The 27,042-nt window shown below is 37.6% G+C and overlaps 1 pseudogene; it reads right to left on the reverse strand.

Moving 5' to 3' along the window:
* Nucleotides 1-48: 48 nt before the first annotated feature.
* On the reverse strand, nt 49-25,871 carry LOC129312737 (phosphatidylinositol-3-phosphatase myotubularin-1-like; annotated as a pseudogene).
* Between the last annotated feature and the right edge of the window lie 1,171 nt (nt 25,872-27,042).

The raw sequence follows: 27,042 nt of genomic DNA on the forward strand, positions 1-27,042 counted from the left end.
GTTCAAGTTATGAGAGGATTTGAGCCTCGACTCTTTCACCGCAGCCCGTGGCACTTCAATTCTCAACTGAACTTCATTTGAAATACAAGCAGGCAGGCGTTCAGCTCAATGTTCGACCCTAACAGCAAGTGCTTCATGATAATAATCTACTTTCGTAGGTTTCATCTTCATGATAACAATGCACAATCAACAAATGCTAGTAAATTTTGTCTACATTCAGCAATTGCGTCGTCACTAACGGGCTCTTGGAGGAATGAGCATCATCTCTCACCAGTTAAATGCCAAAACAAGCCGTTAAACTCGAGACCATATGAATGAAGTCATCGTTATATGAAGAAAGAGCCGCTTTAACAACAGAATGATTGGCCACTAAATTTACTCTTGCTGTACATTGATCCCTCCTGACAAATTTATCATCTGTACAACGTACAACCCTATTCAAGAATAAAGCAATGCTATCTGCAACTTTGATTGTCACCTTACTTACACGCATGTAGCAATGCACTTTTGCTCTCTGCATCTGCCATCAAAACTTGCAAGCTCCATAGAAATGTTTCTGCCAACTACCAAGAAGTTCTTCAGCTATCTCTAGAGCCTGTACAAATTCAGAGACCCAATAAAAATGGCAGGGTCCTGCATTACTCAATTCTTCATCTCATGGGTGAGTTTAAAAGTATTCTAGACTATGCTTACTAAAGAAGATACCAAAACCCGGTTGATCTAAACAGAGAACCTCTTTTTCTTCCCTGTCAATTTTTTTTTCCCCCGGCCACCTTCACTCACCGTTCATTCAGATTTAAAATAACTATCATCAATCGACAATTGGTCAAATGCATCAAAATTTGCCCTTAAACCAACAAACTGACTACTTAGTCGTGCACAACCAGCATTTGGCCACCTACAACTTCCATTTGGAGTACGCAGTGGGCATAGAGCTTCACACACTCGAAAAATAGGATTGTTTGCATGATCATCATCCTCTGTAACTGCTACTGAAACAGACAGATCCTTCTTGTCATCATGTGATGTGCTATCCGAATCCTTTCTGCTGGAAGGGCGCATAGCAGTTTGTGCTGACACCACTAAATCGCTTTCAATATCAAAAACACAATCGCCATTGTCAGATAACTGAAACTTACACCCCAATGACTGAATAGCTCGTTTCATGGCCACATTCTCTTTGCTTGTTTTCTTGGTCATGTTCATAGCTGACCATCTTAACTGTTTCTCATTTCGTAGTTCTGAACTCAATGCGTCCATGGCAATTTCAATTTCTTTGGCTTTCCTCTCTGCCATTTCTTTAGCCTGTTACACGTTCCAAATGGCAAAAGAATTTACTCCAAGAAGGAAATCCAGACAAAACAACAGTTCAGTTCAATTGGGACTGTGCAAAACCAAAAACAGGTTGTTCTCATAATTCGTTAGCTCACGAACATGCACCAGAGATTACAAGGAAAAACACTAAGCTAGACCTGACCTACGAAAAGATAGGTGGCCCAAAGCCCCAAACCAATCAAGAGACATAAGCATGACAGTCATGATTTTCAATAGAACTGATCTCCCTACATGTGTCTTTATGAGTGACTTATCTTACCTATCTTTTAGAGACTTGGTCCAGGGAAAAAAGTTTTGTTATGTTACCAAATTAAGGATGTCAAGCATAGCATAGTGTGTTAAAAATGACTACATGACCATCATAACTGATGGGGATGAGAAAGGAAGGAATTTTTAGATAAGATGTATTAAATAACAAGTCAGACAACTAAAAATAAAATGTTCACCTTCTGCATCTCAGAGTATTTCAGAAACATTTGTCTACATTCTGCTTCAATTTCAACAGAAGCTTGTGCTTCTTCTGGACAAGCCCAGCGAAGATGAAATTGGGGCCAGAGTGTTGGGGCTAAAGCTGCTGCTGGGGGCAAGATAGGACCATTGTGCTTCAATGGATCATAATAGAGATTAAAATGCACATGAGATTTTCCTTCAGAACCACGTAAGTCAGCCAAGTATGCCCACAAACATCCACAAGCGTCAAAAACATTGCATTGCTGCCTTTCCTTCTCACTGGATGAAAAATGCAATCAAAACAACATACTATTTCTACGAAATCAAGCAACAATACAACAATTACAATTAACTTTATGTGCATCCTAAATTTTTCCAAGACCAGCGTAATCCTTCTACTAGAAAGTTCAGGATGGATAAGATTTTACGGACAGTGGATTTCAAGATTGGACTCTTCATATGGTGAGTAATAACCACAAAACCAATAAGTTCAGCTCCATGGTACTGATATCATACTTGTCCCTAGGACTGAAGAATCATAGCTCAAATCTCAATCGAAGTCAAATTAACCAAAAAATGCCCATCGATCGCATAAATGCCTAATGGTCAGACTTTATAATTAACTGTCAATTAGAGCACATCACCAAAATTAGGAACAAAGACAGGTTACACAAAACCAATCCCAGATTCCTGTAATCATAAACTGAGCAAAGAGACATTGGAGAACCAAACACTTAAAAGTCTCAAATAACATTGCCAGTTGGTGACAGCCATCATAGGCCACCATACTTGTAACTGAAATTTGATTTTGTTGAACAGAAAAAACTAAGATCTGATTTCACTTGAGTGGGTTGTTTTTCATCAAAAAACATTGTTTCACAATGCATAAGCCTTCTGTCAGAAAAGTTCGCATCATCTATAATAATGTCTATTTTCTGGATCCAGAATTATATATCTCATTATCCAACCCATCTAGCCATTTCAGCAATCAGCACCTTTTTTAAGTATAATATGTTATCTACTGATTGCCCAACATATGTTCAAATGGGAGGGGTCAAGCCTAAAAATATGCCAAAGACCATAACCATTCCTGGAAAAGCAAATCGCTCAAAAACCAATACCTATTACAGAAGAAGTTTCCAAATCGACAAGAAAGAACACAGTCTAGGAAGTCCACCAGGAAAGCCTGTATCATGAAATAGTGTAAGTAATCAGTGGGCAAAGCCATCGATCAGATAAGAAATATTCGTATCTATGGACCTCAGAAAAATCAGACATGGAAGATTGATGTGTACCGAGGAGAACTCAAAAGCAAAAGGATACATCCGCAGCAGTTGTGAAACACAATCAACCCACTGAAGAGAAACATACAGCAGATCATTAGCTAGATTACATGAAGACCAGAGTATGGACATCAGTGTTATGATGTTCAAAGCCACGACCACCAACAGTTAAAGCATGAAGAGGAGACCAATAGACATTATGGTACCTAGAGACAACCTGCGTCAATCAAATGATGCCTAGATGTTATAAAAGAAACAAACCTGCAAAAGAATGGGAGAGTAGTGGTTTGAAGTCTGTGCATGAGAAGGGGAAGATTGAGATGTGAATGATGACTGACGCATGGGTGGTGAAGGGCAACTTCCAGTGGAAGACTGTCTAGTCAACTCAAAAGTCATGTTGCCACTTCCAGAGACTGGGGGCATTCCCATACGATCTGAAAATGGATGACCAAATGCTAGCCAGTCTTTTCAACAAGTGCCTGCATAAGGAAGAAACTTTTGAAGCACAACAGATAGTCATTGCTGTAGATTCCACATGACACGCATGAAAAGAAGTGATTTGTCCATCAAGTCAAATGTAGAACTAGAATGAGTTTAACCAGAAAAAAACGGTTAAAATGTGGAAGGACTGTTTCCTTATCATACCTTGTCATATATACATAATAGAAGCCGTTTATTACAACATCTTTTCCATATTTGAGAAACATCCAAAGTGCTTGTTTGGTAAATTGGTGAGTAAGATGCTCGTAGTCATCCAAACCAAAAGGTACCAATGACACCTTTGGATGGCATCTTGTAAACCCCCCCTCCCCCCCCCAAAAAAAAACGTGGGGATTTCAATCCCAAAGCCCTAGCTGTGATGACTTTTATAAAATACCAATTGTAAACCAAACACGGGAATTTTAGATATTGAAGAAAAGCAATAGGAGAGTGAGAAACATGACAGCACAGTGTGATATCTTGTTACTTTCTCGAGAAGACCAATCATGACATATATAGAACAGAAGGAGACAACAGCCTGTCCCATGACCCCAAATGATGCAATGGAAACAAACAAGTGTCTCAGATTTAGTCAACTTCAATGTCTGTTAAATGGGAAAATATGAACATTTGAAAATAAAGCAAAAATTAGGACAAAAATTATGATTAAGAGGCTATATCACATGTTAAAACATGGACATTGTTATGTCATTGTAATTGTGACATTTTATAGTTTAGTTAGTTATATTCAGAATTAAGAGAAATAGCCATCATGGTAGTTATAGATATAGCTGTTGGGTAGTTATGAGGATTAGAAGCCTATATATACTTGAGATGCAATTGTAATCCTTATGCTATGTTAGTCTAATGAGAATCATCTCACTATTCTCTCTCTCTCTCTCTCTCTTTTCTCTCAACCTCTCTGAATTCTCTCTTCCTTCTATTCTTCTCTACCCTGTTTCTCCTCTCTCCCCCCCCCCTTCTCTTTTCCATATTATCATTCTACAACAGAAACATAACATGGTAAAACGGAGGTTCTATAGCATGTGACATTTTGACAGAAACCTTAGTATTTGTATTTTCTACTTGAGCGTCCTACAGTATACCATGACATCCCATATACTTGGGAATTTAAGATAATAGTATACCAAATAACTCGTTAATGGAAAAGTAATAGAAGTCATTACCTGAAACCCTGTGAATGTGCGGTAGTATGGATCAAGTAACAAATTAGCAAGAGAAACCAACTGACTCGTTCTATCCCAGCCATCACTGATTGAAGGACAGTAATATTTTAAATACAAATTCAATTTGACTATGGACAGCAAACTGAAAAATACACCATTATGTGTACCTGCAATGTACAAGAACAGAAGCCTTTTCCATATCAAGGCGAGCAGCAATCCAAGCAGCCCCAGCTAAGACATTTTGAACGTGTAGTAGCCACCCACTGTCCCCAAGAGTAGATACTGAAGTAGACATACTACTTAGATTGCCTCCACCCCATGTTGACCCACCATGTCTCTATAAAGAGACCCCATACATACACATATAGTTGGTAAAACCCATACAAAAATCATCCAGCTCATAATAAATAAGATAATGTTGCTGAAGTTCAATAGAATAGCATAAAAATGCCATTCATTGAAATTATGGCCAAAACAAAGAATAAATAGAACCCACAAAAAAAAAAAAAAGAATTGGTAGAAAAACTTTACAAACAAAAAAATCATGCTTGGGATAAGAAAAATAGCATTAAAAAAGTCATTTATTTATATTCTGGCCAAAATGAAGTTAAGCTAGCATTTTCCCCCATAAAAATTATGAGCAAGATGAATCTCACAAACATCAACTGTCGACAAGTCATTATCTGGAACAAATTACTGGTTCATAACATATTTTCAGCATGGAATTCTTCACACAACTAAACAATCATATTGAAGATAATTTAAGAATCACGTGCACAGCAATTCACATATTTTCAGAAGAGATATTAATATTTTAGTCACATAAAAGGATGACTCATGGAAGAAATCTGATAAAATTAATGCATATGTCAGGGTCCATGGTTATCCTTCTGATATCAACCATAACTACAAATGTTTCAATTTCAATCCTGCAATGTGTAAACCCCTCGTTCAATTGGAAAAATCCAGTACAAGAACCCTTGTAACCAATGACTCTAAATCAATCCATTTTCATTTCCTAGTGCTACTCAATACACCAACCAAGGACACAAATAACTGAACGTTTCTAAGATTATTAGACTGACCAAAAAAGATGACATTCCATCTGATGATGCTTTTCCATGAGTGTCCAGGTATTCTCTCAGCCGAGCCAAGCTGTCTCTCATTGCATGGATGTTGTCTATGCCAAAGAAAATTACCTGATGACAAAATAGAAGACAGATGTTTAGAATATGTGGCTAAATTCATGGCTAAAAGAAATCATACATGGACAATTCAAGACTTCCACAGACCTCACACTGAAAGTAATTTGAAGATGATTCTGAACCACCTCCCATGGCCCCATTAGCTAAAGCATTTTTCCTCGGTCTTGCATCGGCTATATATAGCTTCCTAAAAGAAGAAAGAACAAGTCAAATTAATTGCCTATGAAGTTACTGAAAGCATGACCACCTGGAAATACCACCTACTATACTGTCAGTGATAAAATAAACTCTTGGTAAGATGGTACAAGAAGATTCAACGTAAACAAGGTTTATAATGATCTTCAGTATTGATTGATACAGAAAGTAACTTAATCAGCAAACCCTCACAAATTAACATCCAATGCAATACTCCCTCCATTCAGAATTATACACCCCAAATTCGTTAATTAACAGCATTTAAATTTACACATTCTTTCCATGTTTGCCCTTATTTAGTAGCGTCTCAATTAGAAAACTTTATTAATTATGCCCCCAAATTAAGGCAATTTTTGGAAAAACCTTATTAATTACACCTTGAAAGACCCAAAATGCATCATTTTTTTTCACATGGTACTTAAGAAAAAGTGTCTTATAATACTAAAGAAAGGGGGTATTTACCAAGTCTAGGTGAAAGGCAGACATGTGATAGTTTTGCTCATGTTACTAGGAGAAACATACTGATAAACATGGGAATGATATAAGCATAACACGCTATAACATTATGAAGGAAGCTACAATCTTGCCTGCGTGAGCCATCACTAAGCTTGCCACATAATCCAGCCACAAGCTTTTCATCTGCATTGCTGCAGGTAAATACAAAAAAGCAAATGACTATTTATAAAGCAAAAATCCCATTATCAAACACTAATTGTTGTATGTATCATCGCTACTACTCATAGTCCTTCAAAAAATAGCCAGAGTTTGGTCCTCTAAACTTCCACCAAAAAACAAAGACCCTTTTTTCACTTCGCATTGACAGGGTAGGTTTGATTAAATAGACTTCAGTACCTCCTCATATTCATCATGAGACCAACTAAAGGTTGGGATGAACGTGCAAGAACTGCTCCCGTATCTAAAAGTTGTCATTTGCATTAAGGCAATAATCTTGAATTGAGACACCAAAATGTAAAATAATTAACAGAAAACAAGACCAAAAATAAGCACCAAATTGTCAGCTAAAGGAAATAGTAGAACCAAGACTCCATATATACCTGGATGACACCATGAAACTACAGGAACCCGACATCTACCACGAAAGGTGGAAGCTTGTTGCATTTCATCATCACTAGCATCAGGACCATGTAAGGTTATCAAACAAAAGGTTCATTAGAATAAACCTTGGAAAAAATAGAACATTTGTATCTCAATAATATACCTTATGGTCTTTGGTACAATCAAAGCAAAAGGATAACTAGGGCACACATTGTAGTTAGAGTTCACTTTACTTATTCTCCACAAGTCATTTGACAAGGTAAAGGACCCACTTTCAATCATATTGATTGAAGCACGGTAATAGCGTTTTCCAAGAAGCCGGAAATACTCATCTAGTAGGCGCACTTTTGGGCTAGAGTTAGTAAACCTAGAAGGTCCACACACAAATGCATAAAGATCCCAAAGTACAGCTGGCTTTGTACTTCTTAGTAAGGCATCAAATATGACACGCCTCTGTAAAATTTAATAACAAAAATTAAATCCGATACATGAAGGAATAAAATGACAGCATCCATTCATATCTTCACAACACAATCTTAACAAGTAAAAACAATTCACCAATCTAAGCTCACTTAACTATTTCTTCAGGAATCGTTTTATGATTATCATAACAACTAACTTTACCATAAGAGTTTAGTTACACTATAAAGAAATGAAAATTATTGATCATTTGAGCAACTATGCCACCCATGCACGATAGTTAGATGTTCATATTCTTAAAATTCGAAATGAATGTTCAGGGGCTGAAACTCGTTCAATCCGTATGAGGTCAGAAACTAGGGCTTTATAATTCTAGCATATTGAAACAGCAACCCTACTGTCAGGTAAGAAACTAGGGCATGCATCTCATTCAATGCATCTAAGATGGGTTGAGTGTATGTTGCAATGGCACATTTTGAGGCACAAATAGCTAAAAGTTTGGCATGTGAAGACAGAAGATGTCATGAGAGTTCCTATGCTTTTAAATTTACATGCAAAGCCAAGTGGTGGGGTACATAATTGTACATCCACACAGTATGTATGCACCATTTGTAGAGAATAAAGGCTAGAAATAATGCATTCAAGGTAAAAAAAAAAAAAATACAATCTTATAAATTCCATGATTAACAACCCAGTAGAATTACCTGTTTTGTACGAGGCCTGAAACCAAAAACTATAATTCTCATATCTTTTCCTACATAGAAGAGAAAACATAAATTATTAGATAAAGCCTACAAAGAATCAAGTAAAACATTAAAAAGACGATAGAATATAATAGGAAGACTAGGGGTGAGGATGTTGCAAGGATTTGCAAAGGTGCGCATTATTTGCAGTATTATGGTCCTTTTTACCAGAGATCATTAGTCAATGACCAGAGTTTTACATTGAAGATTTTAAACCATGAAAGTTCTTTGGGATAAAACAGTTTTCCTAGGTTTGTCCTGGGCCTCTACAAGACTAAGATCGTTTAAGGGTTATATATCTGTCTCAATAGTGAAAAATTGAAGGCTTTTTGAGCTGATGTATTCTTTCATCTAGTTTTTTTCCCAGTTTGTCATGTGCATTGTATTTCTCTGTTCCTCCAATAATTTATTTTTATCACAAGTAATATCAAGGTAACAAACCAAAACTGGCAGAAGTTCAGGGATAAATAACCATCTTTTTCTGCACTATGAAGTGGATCAGGAGATTTTGAATGAGCTGTTTGGCTTTTTTTTCCCCCCCAAAAGAGTTGGGTATGTTCAGCTGACCATTAGGCTATTCTAGCCATCAAGTTTGTGGGTTTAAGGAGGCAAAAGGTGAATGTAGTTCTTTGGTAGTGTGCTGTTCTTGCTGGTTGCAGGGCATTTGTCTGGAGCAGAATGTAAGAATTAAAATAACCAAAGGTTTCTTCTGCCACATCATAGGGAGAGGATTATTTTACATTCTCGATGTATGTTTCAGTGAAGCGTTTTCTTTTTTATGGTTTTTTTTTTTGGGGGGGGTGTTTTCTCGTGGCTCTTTGGAGGAATTGAATGGATTTCTTGAATCATTGAGTTTGAGTTGTTTCAGTATCTTTTATATTCTCTCTTCTCACTGACGAATTCTATTTTAAATAAATAATAGAAGAAGAAGAAGAAGAGCAGACCTAAAAACTAATCTGAAACTCAAAGATGAATGGTAGAAAAATAAACTATCCAATTATAAATACCCTAACAAATAAATCTTTATTATTCGAACACCATTATAACAAAATTCCCTCCACCAATTGCCAAAGTTCTAACTTTGGGCATATTGTAAATCTCATTAATGTCGGCTTACTTTTAACTGTTTAACGTTCATGTAGATTATTTGTTGCGGGGAGAGAGAATTTCAAAGATTACTTTGACAATATCTGCCCTACGGTAAGAACCATCTTGACAAGGTGATAATCTCATAAAAGATTAGCTTTTCACTCATTGTTAGCCACCACCATATTCACCCATCCAACTAATTTTAACTGCAACATAATATAATCAGAGTGGAAATCAATATAAATTTGCAGCAAGCCATAACTTGTAACACCTCCAAATTCTAATTAATTAAAAGATCCTTCTTCCATTTTATTGTTCTGATGAACATACAAGCATTATATTGGGCCAATCTAATCCATAAACATCATGTAAAGTCATTTTCTTCTACACTCTCAAGCTGCAACTTCTCCATGGAATAATAATTCTCAGTTCTAGGCAAGCATTGGGTCAGTACCAACTCTACAAAGCAATTTCACATGAATTGTGATTTTCGTCACAATGAAGAGGCCCAATTTTATGGTGCTGTGCATGTTTAGAAAGCCTTTGGCATATTTTGTTGAAAGAAATGCTCAAATTTCTAAGGACTCTCATGGGGTAGGAACCATATAATTTCTTAAGAGCTCAGTCAATACTTTTTTTTACAATGTTACTATGTCCAACATGCAAAGGGATTGCTCAACTATGTCGAATCTTTGACCCTATTTGGAAGTATTCTTTCTCTATGCTCATTTGGAGGATGTTTTGCATAGTAGTCTCAATATTACAAGAATGAAAAGGAAGCTTTTATCTAGAGAAACTTATTTGAGAGCATACCAATAACCTGGAGCAGTCTTTGCGGGGTTGCCTTGTCTATTTGACGATTAGCTGACAGCATCTTTACAGCCTACAAGTAAATGGCGTGATAGGTTTTAAATCAAGTAAAAATAGAATACAAACACAATAAAAGGAGGAACCAACATGGAATATGATGCATAAATAGATCGTCCGGTTGAAATTTGAAAAACACATCATAGATTTTGTTTAAAAGATTACAAAAATTAATTAGGAAAAATGATAATATGAACATCCATTCCTGTGGCTCTGCTTTTATGAACAAATAAACCAGTAGCAAAATTAATCTCATGTCAAGAAGTTCAAAGCAAAATAAATAAATGAACAATACAAAATAAAACAAAATATTAGGCTCCCATTTTCCATGTATCAGCCAATTGAGGCAAGCATGTTGCAATCATGCCAGTGTTGCATGAAGATGTACCTAGAAGTATGACTATGAGGAGGAGGACTGTAATCCTTCTGTAGCCAATAAGGAAACTGTGATTGATATAATTAAAGAAAATAGTGACACAAGGAAACACCAACTATGTACGAGAAAAAAAGCAACAAAAGCAATCTAATAAATTGGATAAATCCAAAAAGGCATGAAAGTAGATAATAGAATAAATCCCACCGATGTCCATAGGGGTCTGGCTAGATTATATTTGATACCTCTTTTGTTCTAAAACTTACAGTCCGCTCCCTTGACATTTTGATATGTGTGCGCGTGCGTGCGTGTGTTGCAAAAACCTCCCATCCGATCCAATAGAAAAAGATAACTTTTTAAGCAATTTGAGACTATGATTTTGTTCTTGAAACAACGGAAACAATAATAAAATAATTTTATCATTGAAAGAAATAAATATGGTAAAAAATTAACATTGCTGATAGAAAATAAATTGGAAAGAAGCCAGGTGAAAGAGATCATGTCTAATTTAGCCACACCTTAAGAAAAGTTAGTGTAATTTACTCTACATAATATGAACCTGAAGCAGAACAAACTCTATCAAAAGGTACACACAAGATTAGTCCAAAATGTATCTACAACTTGTGATAAAGCGCTTCACAACACATCAAATTAACAACTCAGATGTTAATCGATCCATCTTTGTTTATACTAGGCAAATCTATTTGACTGTACATATTGAAATAGGCTAAAAAGGAGAGACAATTCTGCTCAATCTAACTTAGCAGAACAAACTCTATCAAAAGGTACACACAAGATTAGTCCAAAATGTATCTACAACTTGTGATAAAACCCTTCATAACACATCAAATTAACAACTCAGATGTTAATCGATCCATCTTTGTTTATACTAGGTAAATCTATTTGACTCTACATATTGAAATAGGCTAAAAAGGAGAGACAATTCTGCTCAATGTAACTTAGCATATGCAAAAAAACAAAAACCATGTAAACAAAGTAAATACATCTATAGAATAATTAACACGTTTGAAAACTTACTATCTTGTTAAACTTCTCAACCGTTGCAAGTGGAATTGTTCCCAGGGCAATAATATTTCTAGTTCGATCACTCTAGAAAAAGTAACAGAGCACATCAGAAGTCATTACTCAGCACAGTAAACATACAGATAAAAAATCTGGTACTTGCAGACAACCGTAGAAACATATAAAAGCAAACAAATTCAGCCACAGCTGCTCATAAACTGAATATTTCTTATATTTAACCCGGATTCTCATGCTTTGATAAAGGGGAACACCATGAGAGAATGGAAAAATAGAATCGTAAGTCACATCCTAATTACATTTGATAGAGCCCCCAAATGCTAAACTATTCAAAAACCAGCACCACAACACTACCAACAGAGATGAATGGGTAGAATTATGCAACATAGTGACTAAACGAAAGAGGAAAACATGGCAGAAAATAGAGCATAAGGGAATTCTATCATAATTGGGGTGCCTCATTGGGAAGCAATAGGGAAACAGTATAATTATAATTAAGGGTAGGTCAAATCCAATTACTACGGCGAATTAATTAGAATGAGTCAGTTGTACAATATGAGGCACAATCCTAGGATTGATTAGCTCTTATTTATGATGCATAAAGATGTATATAAATACCTAGGCTACCATGTCCTATTCAGAGTGGACACTCAATTCATTTATAGTTCATAGGAGTTCTGCAATCAGCCATCATTGCTAATTCCTTTGCTGTTGACACCGTACAAGGCCCATAGAGCCCAGAGGCTTTACTTTTAATTAAAGTTTTATTATATTATCTGCCCTTGTTATGTACTGATTATTTTTCGCTATCTTGTTGCTGATACTTAGGGATTTAGATTGATTTATTTCCTGGTCTGACGCGCCACATGTATCTCGGCGAAATCCTAGAAGATTATCTAGGTCTTATGTTTTCCTATAAGCGCATGCTTCTTTCTCGAATAATACACTTCTAGCATCAGAATTTCTTCTTGGTATCAGAGAGGCTATGATCCAATTTGGGTTGGGCTGCACAATGAGGGCCAGGGTCTCTTTGATGGGAAACAACTCCAACCTGCCAGTTCCACTAGCCATGAACCACCAAGCACCAACCAATGCCAGTTCTGCAATTACCATCCATCGATTGAATGGGCAAAATTAAATTCATTGGGCTGCCGGAGTAAGACTCTATGTAACAGAAAAAGGAAAGTTCGACCATCTAAGTGGAGCAACAGCAAAGTCCTCTACAACAGACAAGTTTGCGGCCTAGGAAGCTGATGACTCTCTAGTTCAGTCATCGCTCGTGAATTCAACAACCTTGGAAATTAGTGCCAGCTTTGCTCTCTTCCAATCAGCCTATGGGGTGTGGAAGGCAGCAAAGGACATGCTTGCACCTATCAAGAACAGAGCTACTATTCTTGAAACTGAAGGAGCTCTTCATAATCTAAAGAAAGGTACATTAATTATGACTCAGTATTACACTAATCTGGTTGTCTATAGTAGTTAGATACCTATGAGACTCATGAGTGGTGATGCACTCAAGATGCTGCCTGCTATTTGAAGATGATAGCATGCTGCGTCAACGTCAACATGGATGTCCACTATTGACTTATCAGAGAAGAAAGGGGAGGAAGTTAGACTTAGTTATGCAGAATTAAATTAATTTTAATTTAATTAATTCATTTTTAATTTAGTTGGCTAAATAAGTGGATCAACTTTTGATCATGTTTAGTTTGTTTGAGTTAATTTCTGTTTGAGTCAGTTATTATCCTAGAAATGTTGGAATGTTTTCTTATTATTCATTTATTTTTTTGGTGTAATTCTTGCAGTATAAATGGGCTAGCTTCTATCATAGCTAGACATTCAGAAAATCAAAATACTATTTTCCTTGGAGATTCTCCTACTCTGGCTATTAAATATTTTTAGAGTGAGATTCTTGCTCTAATTAATTTAATAGATTTATTTGCTTTCCTTATCATTCTTAGTTCTTAACAATTTGTATCTAAGCCACATTCGATCAACATGGTGAGCACACTGTCACGGATGATATTTCCGTGACCGTGTAAAGACCAAGATAATGAACGGTCCGCTGGTTAGCCTCGCACAATATGGGTAAAGGGGGAGACATTAGCATTGGGGGTGTTCTGCCTCAGTCTTCGGACTGTGTGCACAACTGGTCGGGGGCTAGTGCCGCCTCCCTGATGAGCCCATGGCAAGGCGAAATCAGTGTGATCCGTACGTGGTAAGGCTTGTCCTGAGGATTATGGGGTCCTCCAGGACGCCGCACGGGCGCCGTGTGCTGCGCCAGACTCTCAGCCCGTGACAGAGTGGTATCAGAGCAGGACGTACTTTACTGTCGTGTGCGCGTGGGGTCCCACGTTGGGACTGGTCGGCCTCGGCACCGCTCCAGAAAGGCCTCTGAGCAGGTGGGTCCAAAAGTGGGGACTCGGGCGGGAAGGTTGGCCGTTGTCGACTCCACTCCTGTTGGCTCGCGGGTGCGAGTGGGTCCGAAGAGTGCAGGACTCGGGTGGCCACTCAGCAAGTAAGCTGATGTGTTTGTGGCAGTACTGTACGTACGATCCTTGGGCGGAGTCGTTCTCCCCTAGCACGAGGGCGTGCTAGATTGGGTGTGGGAGAATGTCACGGATGATATTTCCGTGACCGTGTAAAGACCAAGATAATGAACGGTCCGCTGGTTAGCCTCGCACAATATGGGTAAAGGGAGCGACATTAGCATTGGGGTGTTCTGCCTCAGTCTTCGGACTGTGTGCACAACTGGTCGGGGGCTAGTGCCGCCTCCCTGATGAGCCCATGGCAGGGCGAAACCAGTGTGATCCGTACATGGTAAGGCTTGTCCTGAGGATTATGGGGTCCTCCAGGACGCCGCACGGGCGCCGTGTGCTGCGCCAGACTCTCAGCCCGTGACAACACGCTCCGGTAACGAAACCATCGATCCCAACACCACTTCCTCTAATAACCCCCTACGCAATGAATCTGTTGTCAATCAATTTTCAAAAGGCCCATTAACAGATTCGCTTCCAAATTAGAGACACTTGATTTGTTGAAAGAGAAGATAGAGGCCCTTGAGGCTTCTACAATGAGTAGAGGCAAGCAAACCATGGAGAGCCACTATAGGCGCTCACACTAGGAAGATGACAGTGAAGATGACTGTGACCAAAAGGGCCCACATCCACCCTATACAAAAATTGAATTTCCAAAATTTAGTGAAAGAGATCCTCAAGGATGGACTTTGAAGGCTAAAATTTTTTTTTGGTATTATCAAACACCGAAAGATTTGAAAGTAGACGTCGCTTCAATGAGTCTAGAAGGAGATGCTTTGGATTTATTCTTATGGGTAAATTCAGAACGCACCTTGTTGTACTGGGATGAGTTGGTCAAGACATTACAAGAGCACTATGGGCCTCCTGAATATCAAAATCCGAATGAGCACCTTGTGACCATCAAGCAAACCGGATCAGTACAGGAATACCATCAAGAATTTGCTAGGCAGGTAGCACGAGTTCGCAACTAGCCAGAGCACTGCCTCTTAGGTATTTTTCTGGGTGGCCTCAAGGAAGAATTAAAAGCTGATGTACACATTCAGAAACCTAGAATAGTGTCTAAAGCTACAAGTTTGGCCCTGGAATTTAAGAAAAAGGCTCAAAATCAGCGTAGGCCTAAGCCCAATTCGTCATACTCTCAAAATCGCCCAAATCAGTCCCAATTTGCAAGTGATTTCTGTGATTCCAGAGACTCCAATTCACTGGCTTCGTCTACGTATCCCTCCCGACCAGCTTCTTCGGCCTCAATCACTCCTAAATACTCCTCAATAGCTGCGACAATCTCTCCCGAAGATGCAGAACGTCAAAACCAACGAGATAAGGGTCTGTGCTTTTGGTGTAGGGCTATCTTCTGACCTGGGCATCGCTGCAATGCTTCTTTTTCTTTGCTGGAAATTTCTGAAGAAGGTGAAGAAATTCTACCCCCTCTACCCGAGGAAGCCGAGATAGAAATGGAGCCAGAGGAGGCCGAAATCTCATTTAATGCGATTCTGGACAGCATTCGGCAACCACAATGAAACTTCAAGGCATGCTCAAGGGTTGTACTGTCCTGATTTTAGTTGATAGTAGCTCCATGCACAATTTCATTTCAGATGCAGTGGTATCTGAATTGCAACTCCCCGTGCGGACGGTTCCAACTTTTGGAGTTCAAATTGGTAATGGTAGTAGAGTAAAATGCCATCAGGTTTGCCCAAAATTTGAGGTAACAATTTCTGATTTAACTATTTAGCAAGATTTCTACTCTTTCTCCTTAGGTGGCTCTAATTTGGTACAGGGTATTAAATGGTTGGCGTCACTGAACACTATGCAAACTAACTGGAACAAAATGTTTATGATTTTTTGGCTAAATGGGAAGAAATATAAGCTGCAAGGCCTACCTACTAGCAATGATATTTCTATCCATCTCTATAGCATGCTTCTTACTCAAGAATCAAATGAGAAGGACGCATCAAGACACTTGAATATTGACAGAATTTTTCATGATTTTGCTGATGTCTTTTCTGAGCCAGGGTGCTTGCCAACACCCCGAGATCATTACCATGCCATCAAGCTATTCCCAAATGCTACACCTCCTAATCTACAGCCATATCGTTACCCTCATTACTAGAAGGATGAGATTGAAGCTCAAATTGAGAGCTTGCTACAATGTGGATTCATACGACCTAGCACCAGTCCATTTGCCAATCCTGTGCTACTAGTTGGTAAAAAAGATGGTTCGTGGTGCCTCTACATTGACTACAGGCGTCTTAATCAAATCACCATACTAGATAAGTACCCTATTCCCAATATTAATGAACTTTTAGATGAGTTGCATGGGGCTGTCTACTTTTCAAAAATTGATTTATGGTCTGGATATCATCAAATTCGTGTGCTACCGGAGGATTTACATAAAACAGCTTTTCGCACTCACTCAGGCCATTATGAATTCTTAGTTATGCCATTTGGTTTAACTAACGCACCAATTACTTTCCAATCTATTACGAATGACTTATTCAGGCCATATTTACGAAAATTCGTGTTGGTATTTTTTGATGACATCTTAGTGTACAGTGCTTCCCCACAACAGCATTTACATCCTCACCAATTCCCAGCAACGAATGATGCTAAAGCTTCTTCCTTTCAATTTTACCATCATATACAAAGCAGGAAAAGACAATACAGCAGCTGATCCACTATCACGAAGGCCTCAACATGCTGATTTTTTCCAGATTGTCATCCCTTTAGCAGATGCCTTACAGCAACTCCCTACAGCATTAATGACAGACCCTAAAACCAAAGCTATTGTGGATGCATTACAAAAAAATCCACAATCTCACCTAGATCATAGCTTGGTGGAAGGCATATTATATTTCAAGGGATGACTTGTGGTTCCAAATGATGCTCAATTACAAGCTAAATTTTTGGAAGAAGCACATGCGACTCTAACGGGTGGTCATGGAGGGTTCCTAAAGACCTTGAAGCGATTAGGATCAAGTGTGCATTGGCGAGGTATGAAAATAGATGTTAAACATTTTGTACGAAGATGTTTAATTTGTCAACAACATAAATATGAAACTCTTGCTCCTGCTGGACTCCTTAACCCACTCCCTATTCCAGAGTGAATTTGGGAGGACATATCTCTTGACTTTATCACAGGGCTCCCAAAGTCTAGAGGTTTTGATGTTATCTTGGTGGTGGTTGATTGGCTCAGTAAATACAGCCATTTCATTGCTCTATCACATCCTTATTCTGCAAAAACTGTGGCTGGTTAATTTTGTCAAGAGATTGTACGGTTGCATGGTTAATTTGGTAAAGGACTATTCGACAATAATTTGGAAGTGAAATTGGGAGATCAAATTATACCTCAAGTGGAAAAGTTTAGATATTTGGGGGCCATTATTCAAAATGATGGCGAAACCAGTGGAGATATTTCACATAGAATTCAAGTTGGGTGGTTTAATTGGAGAAAAGCTAAAGGAGTTATTTGCGACCGTAAGGTGCCTAATAAACTTAAAGGAAAGTTTTATCGCATTGCTATCAGACCGGCAATGTTATATAGTAGTGAATGCTGGGCTCTAACGGGACAGCAAGAGCATAAAATTGGAGTAGCAGAGATGAGAATGTTACGATGGATGTGCGGACATACACATAAAGATAAAATTCGAAATGAACACGTACGCGTAAAAGTGAGGGTGGCACTTATTGAGGAAAAAATGGTAGAAAATCGGTTGAGATGGTTTGGGCATGTACAAAGAAGACCAAGGGAGGCACCAGTGAGAAGAGTGGAACATATAACTTTGAGTCCGATTAAGAGAGGTAGAGAAAGGCCTAAGAGAACACTCTTGAAAGTTATTGAACGCGATCTCTTCATTAATAATATTCCTAAAAGCTTGATAAATGATAGAGCACAATGGCGTCTTGCAATCCATGTAGCCGACCCCACCTAGTGGGATAAAGGCTTGTTGTTGTTTGTTTGTTTATTGTACGGTTGCATGATATTCCTCAGTCAATCGTTTTAGATTGTGACTCCATTTTTCTAAGTGCTTTTTGGCAAGAACTCTTTCGCTTGAGCCAAACATGCTTAAACATGAGTACAACTTATCACCCACAACCTGATGGCCAAACCGAGGTAGTAAATCGCTATTTGGAGACCTATTTACGATGCTTTGCTCATGAGCAACTTAAATTATGGAGTAAATTCCTCTGCTGGGCTGAATTCTCATTTAACACCAGCTTTCACTCCTCAGCAAACACTACTCCATTTAAATTGGTTTATGGGCGTAATCCTCCTCCTTTATGCCCTTATGTAAAGGGAGAAACATTAGTTGCAGATTTAGAGGAGCAACTGGAGCTGCATGACGCCATGCTCCAAGTACTACATGATAACTTAAAGAAAGCACAAGTAGATTAGCATAGGCGGGACCTTCAATTTCAACCAGGGGATGCAGTTTTTTTACGTCTTCAACCTTATCGCCAAAAGTCCTTAGCTAGACGTAAGAATGAAAAATTGTCCCCCTGATTTTTTGGACCTTATATAGTTGTGAGGCACATTAGAACAGTTACTTATGAGCTTGACTTGCCTCCTAAGTCTACGGTGCACCCTATTTTTCATGTCTCCTTACTTCGGCCTGCTCATGGGCAGCAACCATCTTCACCACCAGCACCTTTACCTCTTTCTACAAATCTAGAGCTCCTCCTTACTCCCTTAAAGGTATTGAATCATCGCTGGACACCAGGAGGTATTCTGGAAATTTTAATTCAATGGGATCACCATCCACTTGAAGATGCAAGCTAGGAAGACTATGATTTACTAGCCATTCAATTCCCCACTTTTCGACTTGAGGACAAGTCTATTTTTCAGGAGGGGGGTACTGATAGCATGTTGCGTCAACATTAACATGGATGTCCACTATTGACTTATCAGAGAAGAAAGGGGGAGGAAGTTAGAGCCAGTTATGCATAATTAAATTGATTTTAATTCATTTTCAGTTTAGTTGGCTAAATAAGTGGATCAACTTTTGATCATGTTTAGTTTGTTTGAGTCAATTTCTATTTGAGTCAGTTATTATCCCAAATATGTTGGGATATTTTCTTATTATTCATTTATTATTTTGGTGTAATTCCTGCATTATAAATGGGCTAGCTTCTATCATAGTTAGACATTCAAAAAATAAAATAATATTTCCCTTGGAGATTCTCCTACTCTGGCTATTAAATATTTTTAGAGTGAGATTCTTGCTCTAATTAATTTAATAGATTTATTTGCTTTCCTTATCATTCTTAGTTCTTAACAGAAGAGCAAGGAAGAACAATGCATTTTCAAAATCTTGCTAGGAATTGATACGACCTTTGATGATGTTCAGAATGAATCATGAGCACTGAACCTCTACCGTCACTAAGAGAAGTGTTCTTTGCTGTGAAGCATGGAGAGAGCCAAAAGAAGCTACTCCTTAATAAACAACCCATAGTAGATGATACAGCTTCAAATGCACTTGCATCTAAAGGTGTCCATAATGGTGAAGGGAGAGGAAAGAAGAGCAACAAATGGTGTGATCATTGTAAAAAAACTGGTCATACCAAAGATATATGTTGGAAGATCCATGATAAGCCACCCAACCACAAAGGGAGAGGAAAATCTGAAAAAAGAGCCTTCATTGCTGCCACAGATGAGAGATCAGATAATGACACACTCAATAAGGAGGAAGTCAAAATTCTGAGAAAGATGCTGGAAAAACATGACCAAGGCCAACCACTAAGGTTCATCATAAAGATACATGGATTGTTGATTCCAGGGCCAACCACAGATCATATGATACGTAATATTAATCTGATTAAAGATCTCAGGCCTTGTACTTCCAACATGTTTATTAAGGTTGCTGATGGGAAATTTCTCAAAGTTCAAAGGATTGGTACAGCCTATTTGTCTAACGGTTTGATGCTTGAGAATGTTTTATATGCACCTGAGTTAAAATGTAGTCCCGTATCTGTTAGTCAAGTGACTCCTTCTCAACATTGCCATGTTGATTTTCTCCCTAAACTTTGTGTTTTTTAGGACTTGGAGTTGGGGAAGATGATTGACACTGCTGAGATGTTGGAGGGACTCTACTGTTTGACAAAGCAGCAAGATAAACAAGTCAATTCAATCAGTTTCACTGTGGCATCTTTAGATCAGCTTACAAATAAAGAAGTGTAATTATGACACTATAGGTTAGGCCACCCCAATTTCAATTACATGTCCAAATTATTTCCAAATTCTATGAATAAAAGTGATTTTTCCTTGATTTGTGACATTCACAAAAAATACCTACAATCTTCATCCTCATAAACCCTCTGAATTTTTCTCCCTTATTCACAGTGACATATGGGAGACTTTCATGTATTCCTCCTCTATCTCATGCAAAGTGGTTTGTCACATTTATAGATTATCATACTTGCCTAACTTGGGTATTTTTATGAAAGAAAAATCTGACCTTGTACATCTCCTTATGAACTTTCATGCCATGATCAAAAATCAATTTCAAACCACCATTAAAGTGCTTCGTAATGACAATGGAAGGGAACATACATGCTTTGCTTTACAAAATTTCCTCACCAAAAATGGAATCATTCATCAAATGAGTTGTGTTAACACACCTCAACAAAATGGCACAGCTTAAAGGAAAAACCAGCACCTCTTAGAGGTAACCAATGCTCACATTAACCCATAAAATTCCTAAATATTATTGGGGAAAAGCAATCCTCACAGCTGCACATTTAATCAACACATTGCCCTAAAAAAGCCTACAATTTCAAACACCTCTCCAACTTCTCTCTAAGAATTACCCCACCACACTTGAAAAATCACTTACCTAAACATGTTTTTGGCTGTCTCGCTTATGTACACAATGGCAATGATGGCAAACTTGACCCTAGAGCCTTCAAATGCATTTTCTTGGGCTACTCCTCCACACAAAAAGGATATAAATGTTATTCTCCATCCCTTAAAATTTTTTTTTTCCCACTCTTAATGTTACTTGTGTAGAAACTCAGGCCTTTTATTCTCGTCCTTCCATTTAGGGGGAGAGTGCTCATGAATGGGACAATGATCAGCAACCAAACAGCCCTAAATTTCCTGTGACAGCCTCTCCACGTCAATCTGACCCTATCCTGGACCTTCTGCCTCTTCACCCTACAGCTGAACCCATCTTTGAAACACTGGTACCTGAAATACTTCTGGACAGTCTGAAACAGCACCTGCCAGTCCTGAAATAGTGCCCAACAACAATACACAGGACGTAACTGATCATGGTACTGCAGAAACTGATGAAACGAAAGTAATGGAAGACAATTTGGAGACTGGTGTGTCCCTCTAACTATCAGCAGCATCATGATTCAACCTCAACTTCAACTCTGGATGACCTTGGGTGGCCAATTGCACTAAGAAAGGGGGCAAGAAAATGCACTATGCACCTGTTAGTAATTTTGTCTCTTATGATAGACTATAACCATGTATGCAAAGTTTTGTTGCAGGACTTGCAGAAAAAAAATTACACCCTAGCTATCAAGAGCCAATTTCTTATCCGAGTTGGAGGGAGGCTATTCATGATGAGTTAGCAGCTCTAGTAACAAATAAGACCTGGCAAATTACCAAGTTACCTGAAGGGAAAGAAGATCGTAGGGTGCAAGTAGGTGTTTACTAAGAAATATAATCTGGACGGAACTCTTAATGAGTATAAAGCTCGACTTGTTGCAAGAGGTTACTCACAAATATATGGTATTGATTACCAAGAAACATTTGCCCTTGTAGCAAAATTAAACATCATCCGAGTGCTCTTGTCCATGGTTGCAACTTGTGACTAGCCCCTACATCAACTAGATGTAAAGAATGCATTCCTCAATGGTGACTTGAAGAAGGAAGTGTACACGGAAGTTCTTGAAGGACTATCCAAACATAAGAAGCCAGGTATGATTTCCAAACTATATAAATCCATATATCTCACCGAGAATGTGGTTTGATAGGCTCATGTAAGTAGTTAAAAACTTGGCATATGTTCAATGCCAAACGGATCACACGCTATTTGTGAGACACTCAAGAAAAAAAGGCAATACTTATAGCCTATGTTGATGATATTGTGCTGATTGGTGATGATCTAGTAGAAATACAAAGACTAAAGAAGTCATTTGAAACTGAGTTTGAAGTTAAAGACTTGGGAGGCCTTTGATACTATCTTGGAATGGAAGTAGCTAGATCCAACCAAGGCATTATGATGTCACAAAGGAAGTATACTCTTGACTTGTTGAAAGAAGCAGGAATGTTAGGAGCTAAGCCAGCCAAGACACTTATGGAATCCTCATGCAGACTTGACATCAAGAGAGATGACGATGAAGAGGAAGAATCAACCCCTAATAACAAAGAAGATTTAGTCCCAGTTGATGCTGGAAGGTACAAAAGACTAGCAGGTAAGCTCATATATCTCTCTCACACTCGCCCAGACATTAGCTTCATTGTTGTGATGGTGAGTAGATTCACTAATAATCCACAGGAGAAGTATATGCAAGCTGTGAATAGAACTTTAAAATATCTCAAGATGACTCCTAGGAGAGGAATTTATTTTGCTAAAGGCAATTCTAGAGGAATTGAAGTGTATACAGATGCTGATTGTGGGGGTTCTCGCCCTGATAGAAGGTCCATCTCAAGTTATTGTACCATTGTGTGGGGAAATCTAGTGACTTGGAGAAGCAAGAAGCAATCTGTTGTATCTAGAGGTAGTGCTGAATCTAAACTACGAGCCTTGGCTCATGGAGTATGTGAAGGGATGTGGTTGCTTAGACCTCTAAAGGAGTTGAAACTAGAAGCTAACTCACCTATTAAATTAAGGTGTGATAGCAAGTTTTGCCATTGGAATGGCGGAGAATCCAATACACGTTGAGAGGACTAAGCATGTTGAACTTGACAAACATTTTATCAAAGAGAAGATGGACATAGGGATCATTAATCTAGCATATACACCGGCACATTTACAGATAGTAGACTTCTTCACCAAGCCGCTAGCAAGAACTTTGAAGAATTTCAAGGCAAGCTGGGAATAATAGATATCTATTCACCAACTTGAGGGGGAGTGGTAACACCGTACAAGGCCCATAAGGCCTAAAGGCTTTACTTTTAATTAGGGTTTTATTACATTATCTTACCTAGTCATTTAGTGATTATTTTTCACTATTTGTTGCTGATATTTAGGGATTTAGATTGATTTATTTCCTGATCTGATACGCCTCACGTATCTCAGCCAGATCCTAAAAGATTATCTAGGTTTTATGTTTTCCTACAAGTGTATGCTCCTTTCTCTTGAATAATACACCTCTGGCATCAGCATTTCTTCATGGGTGTTGTGAATTCAGCCTTCATTGCAGCTTCTTTTCTTCTTTTTTAAGGGGGAAAAAAGGAAATAGTCCAGTTTTCAAATTTATTCTTGGTCTCTAAAGCTTTTCATTCTCCCAAAATAACTTACCGAGAATTTTAGACAAACACTATTATGTTTATCACCTTACGAGTGCATGGGTAATTCTAAATCACAACTCTATGTCCTCTCCTAAATCATAATGCCAAATCAAAATCTAATTTTCAGATGATGAAATATAATGTGAAGAACGACCACGATGACCACAACAACAAACAATCTTATCACACTAAGTAAGGTTGGCTACATGGATTTAATGACACCATTATGCTTTATTAATAAATCTTTGGATATATTATTAACCAAAAGATCTCTTTTAATAACTTCATTGAGTGTTCTCTTTGGCCTACCTTTACCCCTCTTCACAAAACTTAAAATTGTTTGTTTCACCCTCCTTGCCAATGCCTCCAACAACCTCCTTTGTACATGTTCAAACTATCAAAAACAATTTTCTACCATTTTCTCCTTAATAGATGCCATGCCAACTCTTTCTTGCATATGATCCTTACAAATCTTATCTTTTCTTGTATGCCCACACATCTATCCCACCATTCTCATCTATGCCACCCCAACTTTATATTCTTGTTAATCTTTTAAAGCCTAATATTAACTACCATATAATATAGTTGGTCTTAGGGCAGAAAGATAAAACTTTCCTTTAAACTTATTTAAAGGACTTACCAGAAAAATAAGACGAAAATTTGTGACCATCAACGTGCCAGCATCATCTGAATTAATAAGAACAACACCATGTCCCTAAACACAAACATCATGTGCAGATAAATACAATAAATTTACTTAGAATAAATGTAAATTAAAACAGTAGGACTAGAATCAGAACTTTCACCATTTGAATGACCAGCCATTTATAAAATTTATAAAAATATTGATAAAATGTAGATTGTAGATAAACATTAGAGGGGATGTTCCCTAAGGATTTGTTTCTTGGGTATATCTTCATCCAAATTCTTGCAAGATAAGCTTTCTCTAGAGTAAAGTGCTTAAAATTTTTTATCCACTCGCTAATAACTTCTGACTTCTTTGTCATGCTCTTCAGACTGGATTTATTTTTCCATTTTCTTTTCCCTGTGTCGTCATGGATCACGAAGTTTTGTCACTTCAAATTTGACTCGTTATGTATCCAAGAAATAAGGTTCTTTTGGGTAATTCAATCATGCTATTGAGTTAGTGATTTATAATATGGTATCTGGAACAATTTACCCACTGTAACATTACGTGACAGATTCATTGAACCGACTCTAATTGAGGATTATTATCTACTAAGTTGCCCAATTTTCTTTGGACGTTTTTACGTATTAACAGACAAGTCATTGCACTTAAGACAGCAGCCGTATTGGGGGGGGGGGGGGAAGTAAATTAAAACCAACATCCAGATTACCGTATTCTGTCAAGGCTCACAATAATGAACTGAAGCAAGTCGTTAGTTACAAGACGGAAATTGGGGACACTCAATCAGCTATTATTTAAAAGACAAATTACCCAATCAACGTGTTATTACAGGGTGCACATGTCAAATTCAGCATTTACGCTGAGTGCCAGGTGACATGAGGCTATATATGTTTACTCTATGCAACCCCAAAAACGCCACACGAGAGGTCAAAATCACGCTCACCATTCTTTGCACTACCGTTAAATTCCAAATATTTTGCAGAATCTGCCCGGTGATCGTGCTACACAGAGCAAAGAAAGTAATGCAACAAACAGAGAGCGTACAGAAAAAGGAAAAAAAGGTGATATAATTGCCGCGTAAAGAGTAAAAAGCAGTTCATACCTGGGCTATGACGTTTTCTTCCTCAAACAAGAAATCCAAATTGCCATGCGAAACGTATCGTGAACCGGGCTGCAGATAAATTCACACGAAAACAGAGAAGAATGAAAACAAATGAATCCGGAATGTAGAGAAGAAAAGGAAAGACGTGAATTGGAAAAAACAAATAGGGGGAAACCTGAAACTTGGTCCATTGGAGGGCATCCCATGTACCGGTGCCCTCCATCTTGGAGGAGTCAGAGGCATCCCTAAGAGAAGTTGATCGAGTGTTGCGTGGCTTCGGTGCCGCCATGGCGGCGAAGAGGAACCCACGGCGATGAGTATGAAATGCGACTCCGTCTCCAGAGAGAGCGCGCGGCGAAGGCTCACCTGCCGTTCAAAGAATGGGATCCTCTTTTCATGATCTGTTAGCCGGTTTAACGCCTTAGAAATATTGGCCAACATTGTATATTTATTTTACATTGTCTGATTTTTTTTTACAAATATATTACTTTTTAGTGATCAAAATTAAATTACTACATTATATAAATTTAAATAATTATCTGCTAAACTTTAATAAGGAATAAATTATATTTAAAAAAAATTAATTATGATTTCTAAAATTTTTAAATTAAAATATCTCAATATATTTCTTACAATATTACCTTTTTATATAGTTTATGATATGTGACATTGTATGCTACTAACAATTTTACTGTTAACTTAATCTTGTGTTTGAATGTTTACAATTTCTTTCACAGCAACCATTTTCATTAATAAAATAACTTAACGTTTTTTATGGGAGGGATTAAAAAAATTAGATTAATTTGTAATTTGAATCACGACTATAGATTTAGGGGCAATTTAAATTCTAAACTTTTGAAAGATATAACTTAAATTCTAAATAATTAAAATTGGAATAATTTTCATCTCACTGTTAAATTTAAATAAACTTTCATTGTAATAAGATTTAATGTGTAATTTTCATCAAATGAGAGAAAAATAGAGAGAGTAAATTTGATAAAAATCACATAGCAGGCCCCAATTTTTTAAAAAAAATAACATATGTTTGTTGAAATTTAATTGTAAAGATGAAATATCTCAATTTTAATTGTATAAGGTTCAAAATGTATCTTTCAAAAATTTAAAATTCAAATCATCTTGAACCTATAATACAGAATTTAAATTACATATTAACCCTAAAAAATTATGTGATATTATCTAAGGTGTTGAGAAATTCACTTAAAAAATTTCATTTTATTTTCTTTTAAATTGATCAAATATAAACCCATACATTTTTCCTTATCTAATCTACCCTTCCAGGCAATGCCATAGCCCTTTTCTTTTCTTATAGAAAAGAGTCACACGTACACTTATGATACTCACACACTCACCGCTTTCTCATATCCATTCTTTTATCATATGAAATATAGCAGCCACAATTTCTTTCTTTTAAAAAAATGTAGGGTATTGTTAAACCAAAATGGATAGAAAATCGGTTCAAAGTGGGCGAGATCATTTTGTTTGTAAATCTCGAGATTACTTTATAGTTTATATACCAATTATCATATATGAGAAAATTTACCAGTAAAAAATA

This window comes from Prosopis cineraria, unplaced genomic scaffold, assembly GCF_029017545.1.
Source record: "Prosopis cineraria cultivar Desert tree isolate PC_DT_omini unplaced genomic scaffold, ASM2901754v1 PC1, whole genome shotgun sequence".
Taxonomy (NCBI): Eukaryota; Viridiplantae; Streptophyta; class Magnoliopsida; order Fabales; family Fabaceae; genus Prosopis; species Prosopis cineraria.